At 38.7% G+C, this 22478-nt stretch overlaps 1 pseudogene; it reads right to left on the minus strand.

The window, feature by feature from the left end:
* Positions 1–7302: 7302 nt before the first annotated feature.
* LOC139841340 (uncharacterized) lies at positions 7303–21166 on the minus strand (annotated as a pseudogene).
* Between the last annotated feature and the right edge of the window lie 1312 nt (positions 21167–22478).

Here is a 22478-nt window from a genome sequence, read left to right on the forward strand (position 1 = left end):
AAAAACCTAATAGATACCTAGACATTGGATATGACTTAGTCCTAGGGTAACAATCAAACAAGAACATGCAATAGGTTTGGGTCATACAGTAAAGGTACTAACTAGATCTTAACATCTCCTAAGAGGTCTCTTTGGAACAGTCAATAGGCATACTAGGTCAATCATGTCTCAATTCCGAAGTTCTGTGTCCTAAAAGCGCATTAGATGCATCCCGGGAACTCCGGCCATACCGAGTTCATAGAATCTTCAGGTATAGTATAACCAAGAGTCTTAATCCTATGAAGTAGCTAAGTTCATATAGGTGGAAAAGTCCTGATCACAACCTAGGTTGGTCAATCCTTAAGATGCTAGCATACAGATCTACCAGACTCAGTATTACGACAGTAACTGTACTAAATTAACATAATTACACTAACCCAAACTTCTATCATGGCAACATACAGATTAATTAAACTATCATGGTAATAACGGAACGCATTATTAAACATAAAAGGTAAGCATACATGTTTAATATAAAAGACAAGCGTTTCGGATAAAAACCTGAAAAGGCTGAGGAAATCTGCCCGAGATCGCAGGGACTCACCGGGATATCCTCCGGAAAATAAAAGCTAAGCTAGCTACTACTAAAAACTAACTAAAAAGCTTGAAAATATAAAGTGGATTACAAATTGAGTGTGTATTGAAATGGATGGAAAGAGCTCTTTAAATAGACTTGAAATTTGCCAGCAAACTGCTGGCAGGCCGTTTGGCAAGCTGTTTACTGAGCCCTTTTGACCAGATCAGCTGTTTGTTGTGCCCGTTTGCTTGACCCGTGTGGCAAGCCGTTTGCCATAGTGGCAAGCCGTTTGGCATCTTGTTTGGTAAGTCGTTTGGCTTACTCATTTGTGATCGGTGTCGAAGGGCCGGTCAAAAATATCCTAATTACTCTACTTTAGATAGGGTAAGCAGGATTTGTTCCACGGGAAGTTATGGTTAACTAGTAAACAATTTCAAGATTGGTTTGTTTGTGATTAACTAAAATTAACTAATGTAAAGTCTAGATTAACAATTACTAAGCAAATGTAAACTTTGAGTATTTAGGAGCATAAACAATGAGCTAAATGAAAAGGTTGTAATTAATTGGTTGTAAGCCTTTATTCCTTTACAATCCCAATTATGCATGCACCAGTTCAACAAATCCTTATGCTATCAAATTATCAACTAAATCTCATAGACAAGACTTCTTCAGTTTTCCAATTTATGATTATCTTGGGCAAAAACAATGCTACTTACACACGTTGTCTTTATCCCTATACTAAATTATAACTAGGTTGGATTAAGCACAAGATGTTAAATATCAATCACTTGTCTTGCAACAATCAATAACTTTCAAACTTGCATGTATTGATAATTCAAAAGATTCATTGAAATTATAAACCAAAGACATAAGGATTACAAAATCAAGAATCACATAAGTAAATGAAGAACTAAACATACAATAATTGTTCATGCAAGGAATAAAGTAAAAGAAACTAGCCAAGCATGTTGGTGATGATGATCATAGTTGCTTCTTGAAGTTGCATGATGAACACTCCATGAATCCTAGCTTGAATCCATGATTAATGATGATTGATGGTGTGATTTTGTGTGTTTTATGCTCTCAAAACTGATGGAAAAGGTCCTTAATTCGTAGCCTAGAGTTTACCTTATATAGGGATGAAGTAGGGTGTTCCCCAAGCATGAAATCCCTCAAATTCGGCCTCAAAGTTTATCCAAAAATAGCTCCAGCCGCAAATTGCGCCTCCAGGTCGCAATTTGCAGCCGGACCGCGAAAACATCTGCAAAAATGCACCCATATTTGCCCTGTTCCACTTCGAAATCACCCAGCCGCAAAATCAACCGCAAAAACATTCATAATTTGCAGCCGGACCGCAAAAACAACCGCAAAATTAGCCGCAATTTGCACATGGGACTGAGTTTTCATCTTTTCTCGTTTAAACCTCGTTTTTCGCATTTTCGATCCAAATCATTACCCGTTATAAAAACTTCATGAGAAAGCATTTTATACCTCAAATATACCCATAAAATTCATCTCTTAATATCGAACATGATCGACATTTATGAACCGATCAACTCCCCCACACTTATCATTGTTTGTCCTCAAACAATCTTCAACTTAAATCCCTAACCATTGATAAATCTCCAAAAGCATAAATAGAACCGCGAAGCCTTGAACTCACTATGAAACATAAATTCCTCCGACATGGCTCTCACTTAACCAACTTTAACTTCTTGATTTGAATCATGATTTTACTAACATCTCGTCTCGAGCAAATACGTCAAAAGTGTAATACAACCTCGAACTTTGGAATCTTCAAATAAAACATGAAACAAGTGAGAGCCATCCGCCATACGAACTAGATATCGTGACAAAAGAACCATGGTACAAGTTACATACTACGCTCTAGTTGTTCAACTAGAAGCGTTACCGTTAATTCCATCTTTGTTTTAAAGGTTGGTGTGCCAGAGTGTCTGAAGACACCCTTTTTGGTTCTCCCGGTGTTTTAGGATCATGGCACTCAGCTCATGCCCCAACGACTCCTCCGGTAACTCTCGGAGCAGGGTGGATAATCGAAGGAGGGTCGTGGAATTTAAGTCCCACGTGACTTATAATGAGATATAGTGTTTGTGGATTTAGCCCCATCTAGCTCTATTTTAGCGATATTATACGCCCCAACAAGGCTCGCATGTAGGAATATTTATCCAGCCCCTATACTGGGTGTTTTATGGATTTGGCTCCATCGAGCTCTCGTTTTGTGGTTTTAGCCCCAAACAAGGCTCTCGTTTAGGAATATTTATCCAGCCCCTAAATTGTTTTTTTGCAGCGAACTGCGGGTATAGCTTGTGTCATGCACAGCTAATCCTGGTTTTGGATAACGACACAGAACAAGTTCAAGCACTAGCATTTGTTCCCGGTATCGAAACAAGATGTGAATGAACAGGAAACGACATTTTGTACTTTCAAATCGTCAAATCATGGGTTATATCTGCAAAGACTAAGCTTTACGCGGGACAGTCCTATTTCAGCTTTACATTGTAATCAATCATACACTGGACAACACACAGGATTTAACCTACCCGAGTTATTTTCGGTTTGTAACACATTTTGACTTTCTTTGAAATCACAGTTTAGTCACCAATAAGTTTTTAACTTTTCGAAATATATGATCATAAACTATGATGTTTCACTCTTTTTAATCACGAAGTCAATTTCCATGTTAATACCCACAATATTCATTATTACCACATGCCATTCCCGTTTATCATTTCACAATCTTTTTAACAATCTTACACTTGGGTTGTGATGAAATTATGATTAAAAAAAAATTTGTTCAATCACAATAATCATAATATTTTACTCATTTTAAGCTTCAAACCCAAATAATGTATCTCAAAAAGAAAATTTTAATTTTCCCCTCTCCCCCACACTTACATCATGCTACGCCCTCGTACGCATGTTTAGAGTATTACAATACTTATGGGAAAAGAAAAAGGGGAAATTTAACACATTACCGAGATACTCGCAAGTTCACCATCCAATAGTAACAATTGCACACCATTTTGATTCATCATCACGCATACTATTCGATTACTTTTATCCTTCCATTACAACTTAGAAAGGAAAAATAAAAGAAAAGCGTAAAATCTAACTAGCCCACTTTCGGAGGGATCCGCTTTAAACCACCCGATTCCCTCGAGTGGACGAGTTTTGTCTCGTGAGGGCTTGCAGTGAACATACCCACAAAGTTCATTTAACTACTAAAAAAATAAAAAGAAAATAAATAAAAGAAAAGAAAATAGTACATACGATTTTTATTACAAACGGGGCACCGGACCTTTATTTAATCAGTGAGGCTCATCCCATCCTATGATCGGGACCAAACACGCTTTCAAAGATGCTCTTTGACAATGTCGACATGTCAAACACACTCTTCCTTCCTTCCTCTCTAGCACGTTCCATATGGTCGGGAAGTGGTTCCGATTGTTGGAAAAACAACGGTGGATCGATACACGGTGCAGGTGGTTCAACATACTCCGCCTCGTCATGAAAAGATGAGGCATAGTTAATATAATCAACAGGTTCATAATAAGGGGTAACCGTGCGTCCGTTCATCACATCGTCATATTGCCGCTTACGGTTATCCCGTACATAATCTCGTTGCCTATAATACTCGGTTAAATAAAGTTGAGCTCGGGCGGTCTCAAGAGCTTTAGCGCTATTTTCTTCCATTCGAACCAACCTATCCTCATCAACCATCACATACCGCCTTCTTCCCCTACTAGTACCTTCTTCAATACACTCATCCGTATCCATCGAACGTGCTTCCTCTTCATTCGGACCTAGAACATAATCATCATCTAACCCATGTAGATGAATTTCCTCATTTTCTCTATCTTCTATCGAATACACGTTACCTTGACGATTAAAGGTCAATTCAATAACGTTATCTTTCATTCCATATATCTTTGCATTAAGCGGTATTGTATTTGCCGGAACTCCTGAATTTCTACACAAGAAATACGACAAAAACCGGGCATATGGAATAATAGACCTCGTCTTTACCAAATCTCGACATTCCCAAATCCAATACATCATTAATAATCTCAAAGATGGAACCATAGAATTAGTAACCATGGCATATAACAATGGAAGCTCATAGATTCGGACCTAGGTCAAATCACTCCTCCGAGGCAATATGTTGCTCGTGATCACTTGCAAAAGAAGCTTTGGCACTATCTTCAACCTCTTTCTTTCTAGAGTGAACCTATGAATTGACGCATCATTTGGAACATGAAACAATTCTCGGACAATCTCTTCATACTTATCCGTCGGAGGCTCAAACAACTCTTGCCTTGTAGGGTAGTCGTGCATGGTTCGGTTGCGCAAGTCAATAGCTGTATCATATTGAAAATTCGGATTTGCCAAGTGATTAAATGTTTCCATTGTTAACGGAATTTCCATACCATTTACCTTTCCCACTAACCTAAGTGTTGCCGGAAAGTCATCTACTTCTTCCCACTTTAAAGTCGACATCCACATCAAAACTTGGTTCGGATAGCTTATAGTGTAACTACATGGTATTGTGCCCTCATCCCAACCGCATATTAATGGTTTAAGAGCCGCTTCCCAACCCCACTTCCAAAATACCTCAAAGATACCATACCTTCTCTACGTCAACCTAGTCAACTCCCTTTCATACAATAACCCTTTCAGTAGCGTAGTTTTTTTCTCTAGATACAATTGAGCTTGTATTTCGTAAGGCGCATCTTTTAATTTTGAGAAACCTGACCAATCCGGGATTGAAATTGAATCCCCGGCTACCTCCTTGTCCTTGTTTACTCGTGGTCTTTTCGGCATTTCCTGAAAACAACGCTCAAACATACCATTAGTATCTAACAAAACATCCAATTTTATATGTATTTGCTTAAATAAGAATCATTCAAATTACAGAGCAAAACATGCACTCTTATCTTTTATCTTCCTATTTCATGTCCACTAACAACTAATAACTCATGCACTTAATTTGAACTTGTAATATATCACAATTCATCACTTCTAATCTCTTAAAGTCATACATATTTTAATTGTTCATTCTTGCTTCAAAAATATCACACTTATGCCACAAACTTTCTTTATCATCATCAAGGTATTCTATTGACATACACAAGAGAAACTCACTTAAAAACACTTTAGAATTAAACTAAAACACATAACATAATCAATTTAATCCTAAAAGTCAAACCTAGTCAACTACTTGCAAGTAATTTCACAAGTTCAACCCAAAATCATAAATCAAGAATGCAAACATAACTTAGAACATTATACTAGACGAAACAAAATTGAATTAACAAAACATGAACAAAAACACTTAGCAAATTCGGACCTATAAAACCCTAAACATAATTATCATCAAAAATAAAAAATTAAACAAAGAAAAAGAGAAAAGAACATGAGAATTGAAGTACCTTGATGAATGATTGAAGCAATCTACCCAATTAAGTGGCAAAATTAACCCAAAATTAAAAACCCTTGAATTTGGGTTTTTTCTCAAGAACACCAAATTAAACCCAAAATTTTTTGATTTTGATGATGAATTTATGTTGGATTGATGTTATGTTATGAATACTTGATGGAGTATGAGTGGATTTGCGAAAAAAAACAAAAAAATTTGGGGTTTTGGTGATGAAACCGTCGACTAGCGGTGTGGTATAAGTGGGTTTTGATTTTTTTTTTTTATAAGTTGGCCGACACCCAAATACAACCCAACTGCAATTTGCGGTTATGAGCCGCAAAATACGGCCCTTCCGTAAAAACGGGAGCAAAAATATGCCGTTTTTGGCCCTGATGGTATCCGCTGAAAAAGCCAACCGCAATTTGCGGCTGGGCACCGCATTTTGCGGCTGGAACCAATTTTTTTTTCTTCCGAGAAACTGTCGGGACTAATTAATTTCTTGACCTCCTCCCACACTTAGAGCAAAGCATTGTCCTCAATGCTCTAAAATAGAGATAGTCCATAAGTTTAACCAGACTCCCTCATAAATGTGGTCCTTTTTCCGCCCGTATGTACAAAAAATACAATAAAAACAAAAACAAAAGCTTACAAACTTTACAAGCGGGTGCGGTATTTATTTCCTAGTTGCGCACTCGACTCATCTCCCACGCTTTAGCAATCGTCGGGTCCTCGACTCCGATGGTGCTAGAGCCGAATCCATCTTCCATATGGAGAGTGATCATGTTATCTTCATCTTTAATTATCAACATCCCCATATCAAAATCTAGTGACATCCTCGCGGTTGCTAGAAATCCATGTCCCAACACAATTGGAGTGTTTTTATCCGGTTCACCATCCATAATGAAGAAATCTTCTTTATAACCAATGTCGTGGATAATAAAAAGGACATCTACCGCAACTCCGATTGGGTCATCAACAGTTTGATTTCCAAATCGGATACTCGTATTAGTTCGAACCAACTCTCGAATGCCTATTGATTTTGCAACTTTGGCCGGCATCATATTAACACTTGCACCCGATTCTAACAACGCCAAGTAAGTCTTCTTCTTTTTAAATTGACACATAACCAAAAACTCGCCCGGATCTCTATTTTTTATACAAGGCTTGAATTCACATTATGGTTTACACTTAACGTACTCAACTTCAATTGTCCAACCCTCATCATCAACAAAAGACGTTTTGGTGTTGTTCATGAACCTGTCAGTGTTTTCTTTACCCCACATACTCTCAAGCGTCTTACGAATCTCTTCTACATCCACATCCGGTTTTTTTCTAATTCGGGTGCTTCCTTAACCGTGTTAACACGAATGGTTTCAACCCTGCTTGAACTCTCATCGCTCTTCCTCTTCAATTGTCTTTCCAAGTAGAAGTGAAAAGACTTTTCTTCTTCAATAATCTCTAGAAGTACATCACGTTCTTCCGATCTTAGCTCAAACAACATTCTCTCGGTTAGCTTATGATCACCCCTAGCTTTCTTGAATTCCTTATACTTTTGTTTCATGGAATCATACAACATTTCAGCTTTCTCATCTTCACCTAACTCGGAATTTAAGTGTTGATCGGGTTGAATACCCCCACACTCAACACTTTAATAGATCCCGTCCATGTCTATAGTATCCTCTACCCTTTCTTCACTACCCACTTCATTCGTATCACTCTCTTGTACCCCAAGCATCATGCAATAGTCATCATCAAACTGTCTTTCTACTATATAGGCCCAAGGAAATCACATGTTTTCCGAATTACAAAATCTAAAAGTTCCGTTTCCTCCTTTAAATGTGATAGCACCCGCCCCCATGTCTGTTTTGCCACCCCGCGATTGAAATGAATCCACGTCCCACTAACAATGGAACATCCTCATCCGCTGGCATATCGAAAATGGTGAATGGTACTTCAAGAAAAACACCTTTCACACTAACCATCACATTATGAAGTATCCCACGCGCCATACATTTGGTATTGTTGCCAAGTGTAATTGCCGCATCTGATTTACTCAACACACATAGTACACTCACCATGAAACAATCGCTTGTACATCACATATGACATGATATTGATGGATGATCTGAATCGGCAATCACTTTGAATTCACGATGATTGCTAGCAAAGTGAGGTAATACCCCATTGAAACTTAATTCGAACAACGCCTCACCCGAATCTTCTTCTTGACGAAGAATCTCCGGCCTTCCTTTAGCATCTTCTTCTAATGACAACTTTTCATTAAACTCATCAAAACATTCATCCGAAATAACCTCGAACACCGCGTCATCGGGTGCATCATCAAATTGCCCATCATCATGCCAAGCGTCACAATTGGGCATATGACTAATAGTAACATTTTGATCAAGCCACGCATCAATGCTCTCTTTACTAACATGATTCCTTGATTCCTTCACCCGAATTATTCTAAGTTGATGGACTTTCATGGGTCTAAAGTGAACCGTTTCTACTACCTTGGAATCTTCAAGTGATGAATTTAGAGCAATTTTCAACCGTTGCCCATTAACCAAAAATGGTTCTCCGCCTTTTGGATCTTGTATTTCAATTGCCCCATGTGGAGTAACCTTGGTGACAACGTATGGCCCGTTCCATTTACTCTTCAATTTTCCCGCAAATAACTTCAACCTTGAATTAAATAACCACACACTTTGTCCTACCACAAATGTTCGCCTTACGATTTGCTTATCATGAAACGCTTTCGTTTTCTCTTTGTAGATTTTCGAACTTTCATAAGCATCGCGTCTCAACTCATCTAACGCCGATAGTTCTAACTTTCTTGCTTTTCTCGCCTCATCCATGTTCATGTTCACCTGTTTAATAGCCCACTCTGCACGATGCTCAATTTTAACAGGTAAGTGACATGCCTTCCCATATACAAGTCGGTAAGGTGAAGTACCAATAGGGGTTTTATAAGCTGTCCGGTAAGCCCAAAGCGTATCGTCTAGTCTTAAAGACCAATATTTGCGATTAGGATTTACGGTGTTTTCTAAAATCCTTTTTAATTCCCTATTAGATACTTCCACTTGCCCACTTTTTTGGGGATGGTAAGGCGTAGCAATTCGGTGATTTAACCCATAATCCCTTAAGAGTTTAGCAAAATGGGAGTTCTTAAAGTGTGAACCCCCATCACTAATTATAGCCTTTAGGACATCATGACGACATAAAATATTTTTCTTAACAAACTTAAGGACAACTTTGTGGTCATTGGTCCGAGTAGCCTCAGCCTCCACCCATTTGGAGACATAATCGACGGCCACTAATATGTACTCAAACCCGAAAGACGATGGAACAGGTCCCATAAAGTCTATGCCCCAAACATCAAAAATTTCACAAATCAAAATTGGGTTCATGGGCATTTCATTACGTTTATAAATTCCCCCTATCCGTTGACTCCTAGCACAATTTCTAACATACTCACATGCATCTTTGAAAATAGTAGGCCAAAAGAAACCTGAGTCGAGTACTTTGTACCCGGTTTTCTTTATTCCATAATGCCCTCTACATGCAAAAGTATGGCAATGAGCTAGTATGTCTTTATGCTCGTCTTCCGCTACACATCTCCTTATGATTTGGTCGGGTCCAATTCGGTAAAGAACTGGGTCCTCCCAAATGTAATACTTAACCTGTAAGAAAAAGTAATCCTTATTGTGCTTGTTCCAATGCTCTGGTACTTTTTTAGTCACCAAGTAATAAACAATATGCGCAAACCATGGTACCTGCACAACACTAAACAAACACTCGTCCTGGAAATTTTCCTGGATCGGTTTAGCAGGGTCAAAAGGTGGCGGGAGTATCCTAGACAAATGTTCCGCCACTACATTCTCTATTCCCTTCTTATCCCTTATTTCCAAATCAAACTCTTGCAACAGCAAGATCCACCTAATTAATCTAGGCTTGGTCTCCTTTTTCTCTAACAAATGTCTCAATGTACTATGGTCCGAGAAAACAACTACCTTAGATCCCCACAAATATGATCTAAACTTGTCTAAGGCAAATACTACCGCTAATAACTCCTTTTCGGTTGTGGTGTAATTCACTTGGGCTTCCGAAAAAGTCTTACTAGCATAGTATATAACTACCGATTTCCTATCAACCCTTTGTCCTAAAACAGCCCCAGCTGCGTAGTCACTTGCATCACACATGATTTCAAACGGTTTGGTCCAATCGGGTGATTGAAAAATGGGTGCCTCGGTCAACTTACGCTTAAGGGTGCTAAAGGCCTCCTTACATTGGTCATCAAAGTCAAACGGTGCATCTTTTAACTACAAGTTGCACAATGGTTTAGAAATCGCACTAAAATCTTTGATAAACCTACGATAGAACCCCGCATGTCCTAAAAATGACCTTACCCCCTTGACATTGGTCGGTGGTGGCAACGTTGAAATTAATTGCACCTTGGCCCTATCTACTTCAAATCCCCGTTCGGACACAATGTGTCCCAAAACCACCCCTTCTCTTACCATAAAATGGCTCTTTTCCCAACTAAGGACGAGATTGGTCTCGGTACATTGTTTTAAAACATTTTCCAACATTTTTAGACACGATTCAAAAGACTTGCCAAATATTGAGAAATCATCTATGAAAATTTCTAAAGACTCGCCTATTAATTCTGAAAAAATTACTCATCATACACCTTTGAAAAGTAGCAGGTGCATTACACAAACCAAAAGGCATTCGTCAAAAAGCATAAGTTCCATATGGACAAGTTAAAGTTGTTTTTTCTTGGTCTTTAGGATGGATAGGTATTTGGTTGTATCCTGAATACCCATCCAAGAAACAGTAAAACTTTTGAACTGACAACTTCTCAATTATTTGGTCAATATATGGCAAGGGAAAATGGTCTTTTGAAGTCACGACATTTAACTTCCTATAATCAATACATACCCGCCAACCCGTCACGGGACGAGTTGTGATCTTTTCTCCTTCTTCCGTTTTCATGACCGTGATCCCAGCTTTCTTTGGCACTGTTTGAGTGGGGCTTACCCACTGACTATCCGAAATAGGGAAAATAATCTCTGCCTCTAACCACTTAAGAACCTCCTTCTTTACAACTTCCTGCATGTTCGAATTTAACCTGAGTTGAGTGTCACGAGCAGGTTTAACCTCTGGATCTGTAACTATACGATGCATGCACACTGAGGGACTTATCCCTTTCAAATCTGCTATAGTCCATCCCACCGTAGCCTTGTATTTATGAAGCACCTCCATTAAAGCTTTTTCCTACACACCTGTCAAATCTGAAGCAATAATAACTGGCAAAGTGCCGTTAGTACCTAAAAATGCTTACTTCAAATGAGAAGGTAATGGTTTTAACTCGAGAGTCGGTAGTGACTCTAACGAAGGTTTTGTGTTGGTGTCTATGGACTGGGGTAATGGCTCATATTTAAGAGTCCCAGGTGGTAACCTAGAGTCCATTGTACTTGCTATGGCCAACTCAACTGCCTTAACCTCTTCACATTCAACATCTTCTTCATCACCTAAGCAAAATACTTCCACTGGGTCATTTGTTATCAAATGAGAAGTATGTTTTTCAACTTGTTCATCAATCACATCTACCTGATAGCATTCATGGACACTTGGGGCATGAAGAGAATTAGAGATATTAATCCTCATCTTGTGATTCCCGATTGATATGTCCATGGCACCCGTTTGACAATTAATGTGGGCATTTATGGTGGCCAAAAACGGGCGCCCCAAGATTATAGTGGGTTGGGCATCTCTATTCCTAGATTCAATATCCATTACAACAAAGTCAACAGGGTAATAGAAATCCTCCACTTTTACTATCACATCTTCTAATATTCCCCTAGGCGTTTTGATTGATTGGTCCGCTAGTTGAATAATTATGTCGGTTCTTTTCATTAACCCCAATTCAAATCGGTCAACTAGACAAAAGGGTAAAATATAACGACCCAACCCGTTGTATTTCTGGCCCATAATTTTTTTTCCTTTTTATCATAATAATATGTGCAACATTAGTCCATTTACGTTTCTGCAACATTTTCATTACAATACTAAGTTCAAACCTCTTTTAACATTCAATACGAATTAAGTTTACAAAATACAAGTTTCGACCCATATGAGTTTAAGTTCCAAACAACTACGAGCATTGTGTTTGGGGATAAACTACCCAATCCTAGGTCGAATCCAAAAGCTTCTACAAGCATCCAACAAGGGAAATCTAGTGCCCAACAACACCCTTCCCTTTCTCTGCACCTGCATCTAAAAAGTAAACAACAAGAGGGGTAAGCTAACGCTTAGTGAGTGCAATAATTATACATATACATATATAATCTATTTACTTACAATCACTTACACAATATCGCATACAAGTTAGCAATTCAATTAGCATACCAATCTCAAGTATAACGCTGCTAACCTCCGACAACAAAAGCTAGCATAACAATAGCATATAACACGAATAATATAATATGCTACACTACAACACACAACCATGGTTAACCAATCATACAAAGGAATGGTACTCGAATTTCCCATCGGTGTTCATAACAACCGTTAGTGTACAACAACATATATCACTAACCCTTTGGCGGAACGACAACACATATCCGTTCATAAAAACCGTTAGTGTACAACGACATATATCACTAACTTGGACAACACATATCCGTTCATAAAAACCGTTAGTATACAATGACATATATCACTAACTTGGACAACACATATCCATTCATAAAATCCGTTAGTGTACAACGACATATATCACTAACTCGGACAACACATATCCGTTCATAAAATCTGTTAGTGTACAACGACATATATCACTAACTCGGACAACACATATCCGTTCATAAAATCCGTTAGTGTACAACGACATATATCACTAACTCGGACAACACATATCCATTCATAAAATCCGTTAGTGTACAACGACATATATCACTAACTCGGACAACACATATCTGTTCATACAAATAAATACATTATATACATACATATATACTTATTCCACTCACCTTATCACGCCGGTGGTGATTAAACACTTCTGTGAGCTTCAAGCGAAGTACCTAATATATTAAGTACCCAATCAACATACAAACTTGTGGACTAGCCACCAATACTTAACTCTTGAGCATTTAATGACCCAAATGCATTAAATGACCTCTTTACACTCCCATTAAAGGCCAAGACTCATCATAAATCACTAAAAGCTAGTGATTAAAGCCCACTAACACCAACTAACACAAATTTAGGGTATATCGTACCCATCTCATCCAATTAGGTCAACCATTACCCATTTGACCCATTTTAACACTTAGACTTACAATTGGTCAAACTTGAACCCATTTACAACCTTTCACTAATTCACAAGTATACTAGTGTTTTAACAACAAAATTAACACTTACAAACACCAAATTCATGACCAAATCCTAGATTACAAGCCTTAGGGTTTTCATACACCAATTTAACCCAAGTTCACCCATTTAACCCCCAAATGGGTCTTACAAATCTCAAATGAACAAACCCTAGCCATAAATCAATTAAAACTAAAAACACGGAGTTAAGACTTACCAACACTACCACAACGTAGCTAGAGACGTAGGGAACAACTTTAAAACTCGAGCTTAGGCAAGATTCCTTCTTCTTCTTCCCCAAAGTGAGCTCTCTCACTCTAAAACTTAATCTCTCTCTCTAGGATTTAATTGGTGAAGGTGAAGGAGTGTGAAATGAGTTAGGATAAGGTTGTATCAATTTTTTAAGTCCCCAAAACCGGCCACAAGTGAAAAGACCAATACACCCCCAAAAGATACCATTAAAATGGACTGAAAAGTCATTACAGCGACAATTGTCGCGTTTCGCGACACCTGGTCGCGTTTCGCGACACCATTACGCGACACTTATTTTTCATACGCGATAAAAGAACAGATATCCATCATTAGAAGTTGTCACGTTTTGACCCTGTTTGTCACGGAACGCGACGCATCAGGACGCGACAAACTCACTTAGAACTCGACAGTTTACCTGATGTACTCAAATTTCACTTTTAAAACATCCCAAAGTCAAACGTGGTCAATTCATTACATCCAAACTATCAAATACTCATTCTTGAACTCCGTATGACGCCACAAGCGCCATGTTTAGAAAAACGGGGTGTTACAACTCTCCCCCACTTAAATTTGATCACGTCCTCGTGATCCTAGTCACTTAACCGATCGGAACCGCACTCTATGGTTCTCAAACAAACGTTTCAATCCAACTTCCACCACATTACACGTTAACCCAAAGATTAATCCATTAACTAAATACACACTTGCACGTATTCTGAGACGTACAACACACACAACATCTGAAGTCTATAACGATCACCTAGAATATACAGAATCACCTTGTACTCTTCTAAATCCTCTAGGCAATTCTTCCCAAAGAGTCACCTTTAACAACTAAATCGTCACCCGCGATTTATCAACACCCACAAATCCGAGCACTAACACTTGCTCAATCCCTCACATTGGAAAAACTCAACCAATCTCGTAACGAGATATCAACTCCTTGCCTACCATACCAAGTACATTGCTAGTAACAACCACAACCGTTGCTCCTACGCCGAGTATCCAAACTCGTACCATCCACTTCACAATCGTCCTAAAGTACAACAATTCGCGACAATCATCGTCATCGCGCCTTTCAATCATGGTGTATTCGGGAATCATCCCTACACTTTTCAAAAATCTCTCGTATCCGCCATTCGGGAACTTCGCCATTTCAACTCATGTCGCCAAAAATACCTTTACAATTCATTCCAAAGTCCAACTTGGGACTTCTCCGAAGACCATCGAAGTCTTCCTTTCCTAAATAAGCGACACCCGTTTGCTCATCATGTCTACTAGATAGGGATTATTCCGAAATCTCCGGTACTTAACTCCCCCACTTAGGGTTTTAACCCCACACTATCATCGTCAAGCTGATAATACCTTACGGAATTTCAACATTCCACAACACCTGACCGGTCTCGAAGTTGGTCATACTCAACAATTTTTCGCGGATTTACAATAAAGCACTCGATCCTCGATCCTTTAAATCGGTCAAACGTTAACGCCCGCTAATCATCACGATAAACCATTATAGTACCTTCGGGTTTCTCATCGGCACCCAAGTACAAGGTATTCACACCATCGGAGTGAAGCATTCCACTAACAGGTATAAAGAGGCACCTGACGCAGTGTTATGCAACTCCCATTACTACCACCGAGTCTCAAGAGCTCGACCCTTACGGGGTCTACTCTCGGTGTCACGCGTCGTCTGACTACTCGAAGTCACGCAATTTCTAAGGACTTTACGGCTCAGCGCCCATAACCTTCTAGCGACTTTCGCTAGTCTCAATTCATCTAAGTCGCACCACTAGCCTATTAACCTTTCAACTCATCACTAAGGAGATGCTTGGAAACACCAAGGCTTATACTCTTCCAACTTCGTCATAAACATCATCACGGTTACCTTCTCACATAATTTATATGAACACTCGCTACATGTACCGCATCAAACTGCAATCGTGGTTAACGAAAATGCCTCTCTAATGGCATACCACGCATGCACCCGAAAATTATAAAAGAAAAGAGTGGCCGTTAAGAGCGTACCACACTCTCCACATCGTATCCAAGCCGACGAAATCGGACCACCAATTAACATGTATATACCTCCTAGCATGTTAATACCATCAAACGTACAATTACACTCCGGTTACACATTAATTGGTTTCACCATAACGCTCAACACAATCGACAAATCCTACGGGTCTCACTCGAACGAATTTAACGACCCAAAAGCCACAACGTAAAAAAAAAGCCTAGACAACCAAAGACTCAAACAACCGAGTCAAGGCACAACACATCAACCTATACGACCAATCTCCTCATCGATCATAGTCCACGAATTCTCGCGAATTCCTTTTACTATAACATCGACGTTCACTGTCACCCGTTGGCGTCAATTAATCATCGACCTAATGCTAACATAACACGTACCCCGTATATTAAAACGCCGCTACCCACAGGGTAGACTTTTCCAACCAGTGGGTTCACTCGACCCATTTCACCCGAAATTGTCCGACCGACAATACACCTATGCTACCCCTCTGGGGAAAAAGAGTGAACAATGTTATCTTAGCAATTACGTTACCCGCATCCTCGCCATCAAACACCGTTCTTGACTTGTTCGACCGTCAAGTCCGTGTTCACATTCCCGACGATCTTGCACAACCATCTCGCTAAAGGGAGATGAAATTTACCTGTCTAGTACCTCACGATTCGCACGTCACATCACATCGCTCCATTCGTCCCGTGCTACTAGTCTTACGACTAAATGAGTTCAATTATAACCAACCTATGAACCTTACGGTTCTTCAACTTCCGACCCTATAATGAACACGCGTTATCAACCCAACACTAAAGCCCATTTGTGTAGGTTGGTAAAACTAAACCCCTCACTCCACCCTAGGAATGCTTAGAAACTTAAGTCCTTCGCCCGTCATCCGTCAATCCGACCATCAATCGTAGGGTAATTCCATTAGGAATGCTACTCATAATAATACTATGTATTAACAAAATGCACCCGACCCAGGTCACACTATCACGAGTCAACGACTCAAGCATCATCCCGGTGCACCGTCATTGAACTCACTAACAAATCTAACTCCGGACCCTTATGGGTACTAATTACCTAGACGTTCACTCGATACTAGATAGATCTCGAATGAGAGTTAAGTCTTCTAACACATACCCGAATCCATCCACACTCAACAAATAATCATAAGGCATTTTTGTATCGAAAACGAAAGTACCTGAAGTAGCATCGTTGGACTTCCGTGCTTCACTATCCATTGAGTAGTCGCGCTCTAACCTCTTAACCCGATCGTCAAACGATTCGGGACACTCTGACATTCGGTGTCCCTCCTTCCGGCTAATAAAGCACTTGATCGTGCTTAAAGGTACACCCGTACAATCCCGTGCCAAATGACGTCGTCCTCCACACCTGAAACATGTAGGCAAAAAACCTCCCAACCTCTTAGTCTGATTACTAGCCAAATCGGGACACTCAGACCTTTGGTGCCCTTCCTTCCGGCAACGAAAACATACAAACTTGCCCGTCGGACATTCACGAGACTTATGTCCCCTTGCCCACAATTGTAACATTTGAAGTACCAGTGACCGACACTATCTTCCTCGCGCGCCCGACATTTTCGGGCACCTTCATCGCCTTCATACTAGGGCCACCTATCGATTCGAACTTTCTTTTACCCAAAGGGTGATCAACCAATTTTGAAGCATAAGATTCAAACCCCATAATAGCTCCTTCGTCACCGTTACCTTGAGGTTTAAGAAACCTCTTTTCAAAATCTTCCCTTAAGGCCTTAGACACTTGGTCTCGGACCATCTCGGTTACTATTCCCTCGAACGACTCTTGGGGAACTTGTTTAACCTTGTCGGCGAAAATCGAGATATAGCGTTCGAACTCGGCCTCAATCCTTAACATTATTTCATCCTTCCTTTCTTGAGTAGGCCTGTCCGTTCCATATCCATCTTCCGTCTTCATTCTAAGGAATGCAAAAATGATTAAACCACGAATGCATATAAATTCACTCGCGCCACAACGCCCCATCTTGCTCAACAATCGCCTTACATCACTCGTTAGACACGATTTGCACCCGTAAGAATGGTAGCTAATCATTATTACTCGAGCACAACGCATCCACTCGTTAGTACCACCACCATCTTCCTTGATGATTTTAAACACAACACAAAACAATTAATTACAAGGTTAGTTCACCTAAACCTAGGCACCAACCAAAACTGGTCCGACCCGAAATCCTACAAGTCCCGCATAAAACGAACACACAATAAAGTCTAAGTCAAGGCACCTATCTCAAGTCGCCTAAATTCCTTAGACCATGCTCTGATACCACTTAGAACGACCCAACCCGTCGTATTTTCGGCCCATAAATTTTTTTCCTTTTTATCATAATAATATGTGCAACATTAGTCCATTTACGTTTCTGCAACATTGTCATTACAATACTAAGTTCAAACATCTTTTAACATTCAATACGAATTAAGTTTACAAAATACAAGTTTCGACCCATATGAGTTTAAGTTCTAAACAACTACGAGCATGATGTCTGGGGATAAACTACCCAATCCTAGGTCGAATCCAAAAGCTTCTACAAGCATCCAACAAGGGAAATCTAGTGCCCAACAACACCCTTCCCTTTCTTCGCACCTGCATCTAAAAAGTAAACAACGAGAGGGGTAAGCTAACGCTTAGTGAGTGCAATAATTATACATATACATATATAATCTATTTACTTGCAATCACTTACACAATATCGCATACAAACTAGCAATTAAATTAGCATACCAATCTCAAGTATAACGCTGCTAACCTCCGACAACAAAAGCTAGCATAACAATAGCATATAACACGAACAATATAATATGCTACACTACAACACACAACCATGGTTAACCAATCGTACAAAGGAATGGTACTCGAATTTCCCATCGGTGTTCATAACAACCGTTAGTGTACAACAACATATATCACTAACCCTTTGCCGGAACGACAACACATATCCGTTCATAAAAACCGTTAGTGTACAACGACATATATCACTAACTTGGACAACACATATCCGTTTATAAAAACCATTAGTATACAACGACATATATCACTAACTTGGACAACACATATCCGTTCATAAAATCCGTTAGTGTACAACGACATATATCACTAACTCGGACAACACATATCCATTCATAAAATCCGTTAGTGTACAATGACATATATCACTAACTCGGACAACACATATCCGTTCATAAAATCCGTTAGTGTACAACGACATATATCACTAACTCGGACAACACATATCCGTTCATAAAATCCATTAGTGTACAATGACATATATCACTAACTCGGACAACACATATCTGTTCATATAAATAAATACATTATATACATACATATATACTTATTCCACTCACCTTATCACGCCGGTGGTGATTAAACACTTCCGTGAGCTTCAAGCGAAGTACCTAATACATTAAGTACCCAATCAACATACAAACTTGTGGACTAGCCACCAATACTTAACTCTTGAGCATTTAAAGACCCAAATGCATTAAATGACCTCTTTACACCAAAACCTCCCATTAAAGGCCAAGACTCATCATAAATCACTAAAAGCTAGTGATTAAAGCCCACTAACACCAACTAACACAAATTTAGGGTATATCGTACCCATCTCACCCAATTAGTTCAACCATTACCCATTTGACCCATTTTAACACTTAGACTTATAATTGGTCAAACTTGAACCCATTTACAACCTTTCACTAATTCACAAGTATACTAGTGTTTTAACAACAAAATTAACACTTATAAACACCAAATTCATGACCAAATCCTAGATTACAAGCCTTAGGGTTTTCAAAATCAATTTAACCCAAGTTCACCCATTTAACCCCCAAATGGGTCTTACAAATCTCAAATGAACAAACCCTAGCCATAAATCAATTAAAACTCAAAACACGGAGTTAAGACTTACCAACACTACTACAACGTAGCTAGAGACGTAGGGAAGAACTTTAAAACTCGAGCTTAGGCAAGATTCCTTCTTCTTCTTACCCAAAGTAATGAATCCGATTATTGCAATTGCTTAGGATACCCTTTTTTAGTTTGTAGGATCTATTTCTTAGTTCAAGATCCCTCTTACTAACTGGCTAACTGCAATCAAAGAATTAGTAGATCTGTTCCTCCCAAAATGTTAATGGGCCTGGGTTATGAACTTATAATCTATAATCTGATGATCGAGTCGATTCTATGATTATAAGTTCATTTCATACCGGACCAGACCGGAATAGGGTTATATACAATCTCATTATGAGAAGGGGTCATTTGATTTAATTGGTGAAGGTGAAGGAGTGTGAAATGAGTTAGGATAAGGTTGTATCAATTTTTTAAGTCCCCAAAACCGGCCACAAGTGAAAAGACCAATACAGCCCCAAAAGATACCATTAAAATGGACTAAAAAGTCATTACAGCGACAGTTGTCGCGTTTCGCGACACCTGGTCGCGTTTCGCGACACCATTACGCGACACTTATTTTTCATACGCGATAAAAGAACAGAAATCCATCATCAGAAGTTGTCATGTTTTGACCCTGTTTGTCACGAAATGCGACGCACCAGGATGCGAAAAACTCACTTAGGACTCGACAGTTTACCTGATGTACTCAAATTTCACTTTTAAAACATCCCAAAGTCAAACGTGGTCAATTCATTACATCCAAACTATCAAATACTCATTCTTGAACTCCCTATGACGCCACAAGCGCCATGTTTAGAAAAAACGGGGTGTTACATAAAATATTAATGCTAGCTCCTAGGTCCAATAACGCCTTTTTCACATTTACGTTTCCTACAGTCACAGCTATCAATGGGGTCCCCAGGTCCTTAAATTTAGGTGGGAGTGTACCCGAAACAACCACACTTAGGTGCTCGGTTAGCTCCACCTTTTTGGGTAAGGTCGCCCTTTGCTTCCTCTTTTGAGTGCAAAGATCCTTTAAAAACTTAGCGTAGGACGGGACTTGCCTAATAGCATCGAGAAGGGGTAAATTTATCTTAACCTGTTTAAATGTTTCCCACATATCCTGTAGTTGTGGTCCCTTCTTCCCATAAGGGAATTGGTTCGGGGACTCTAAGGCCTTGGGAAATGGGACGGTTTTTTATTCTGTCTCCGGTTTCTGGGTCTCATTAACGATTGGTTCCTTATTTTTCACCCCCTTCCCATGGTTATCATTTTCACTTACCTCATCCTCATCAAGAACAATAGGAGACTTACTTGACTCTTGTTGCACTACCTCTTTTTCACCAACCTTATTGTCATACTTCTTTCCACTTCGCAAGGTGCCTACCATATTAACACTATGCCCTTTTCCCTGATCCTTATGATTCAGATTTAGAACCGTGTAGCTTGGAATTGTACCCGACTCCCGATTTCCCTTACTTTCCGCTACATTACCAATCTCCTTAGCCAATGCACCAATTGACTTGTTTTGCACTTCCACTATTTTACGCATTTCGGAGATAAACGCGTCCATCTTGGCATCCGAGCTAGATGGTTGATTGGGTGGGACATTGTTTTGATTTTGGTTTTGGTTTTGGCTTTGATTTTGGTAATTGTTTTGGTTTTGGTTTCGGTTGTTGGGATAAGGGTTTTGATAGTTTCTTTGATAGTTACCTTGATTCTGAAAGTTCCCTTAGTTTTGAAAGTTGTTTTGCGGTCTTTGTTGGGTACCTTGGGTGGCATTTAGAGCATTGTTATTGCTCCAACTAAAATTAGGATGATTTCTCCAACCCGAATTATACGTGTTGGAGTATGGATCAAATCTTCATCCCTGCACTTCATTAACTTGTTCCTCCACTATTTGTTGATTCACCGGGGGAATCCCATTTCTACATCCATATACAAAGTGAGAAGGATCTCCACAAATCTCACAAACTTCCTGAACCTGCGAAATATTACAAGCAAGACCCTGGTTTGGGTTGTTAAATATAAGTATTTTCAAATCATCTAATTCTTTCTCTAAGTTCCTAGATGAAGCACCTAAGTCGGAAACATGATTCACTCGGGAGGTACTAGGTTGTTTATGTGATGACCCAGGAATTTCCGACCAAATTTAAACTTTAATCTTTATATATTTCTGACACGATAAGCAAAGTCTGTAATGTCGATGTCTCAAAAATTTTGAACTGTTTCATATATTCAATTGACCTTCGACTGTTCCCGACGATTCACGAACAACTATTTATAAATAGATACATATATAATTAAATATATGAATATATATATAAAATTGGAAATAAAATTTAAAATATTATATAAGTTAATTAATTATGTAAATAAAATGATATATAATATATTATAATGTATATTGAATGTATATACTTATGATTTTGAATTTATTTGGTGAACGATATTACTCCGTGATAAAACTGTCGATAATAAGAAACAAATATAAAAGTCTGCTATGCTTTTCTTTTTATATTATTTGATTTATATACCCATGATATATTTATTTATCATACTCATGCAAATGCAACCACACATCAACTTGTTAAATAATGTTCCTCTTTTACTGTACAATTATTGTCATTATTTTTATTTGTATCTTTATTGTTATTATTAGTATTAATTATTGATATTTTAGTTATTTTTATCACTTGTATTATCATATTAGTATTTTTGTTACTTTATATTAATATTAATTTCAATATTAATATTTTGTTATTAATAATATAAACAACATTTTATTTTTTTTACATATTTATAATTATTAATACTTAATAAAATGAATCAAATGGAAACAAAAATTTATTATATATCAATATAAATTGTACGAAATTTGTTTT

Source organism: Rutidosis leptorrhynchoides, chromosome 4, assembly GCF_046630445.1.
Source record: "Rutidosis leptorrhynchoides isolate AG116_Rl617_1_P2 chromosome 4, CSIRO_AGI_Rlap_v1, whole genome shotgun sequence".
Taxonomy (NCBI): domain Eukaryota; kingdom Viridiplantae; phylum Streptophyta; class Magnoliopsida; order Asterales; family Asteraceae; genus Rutidosis; species Rutidosis leptorrhynchoides.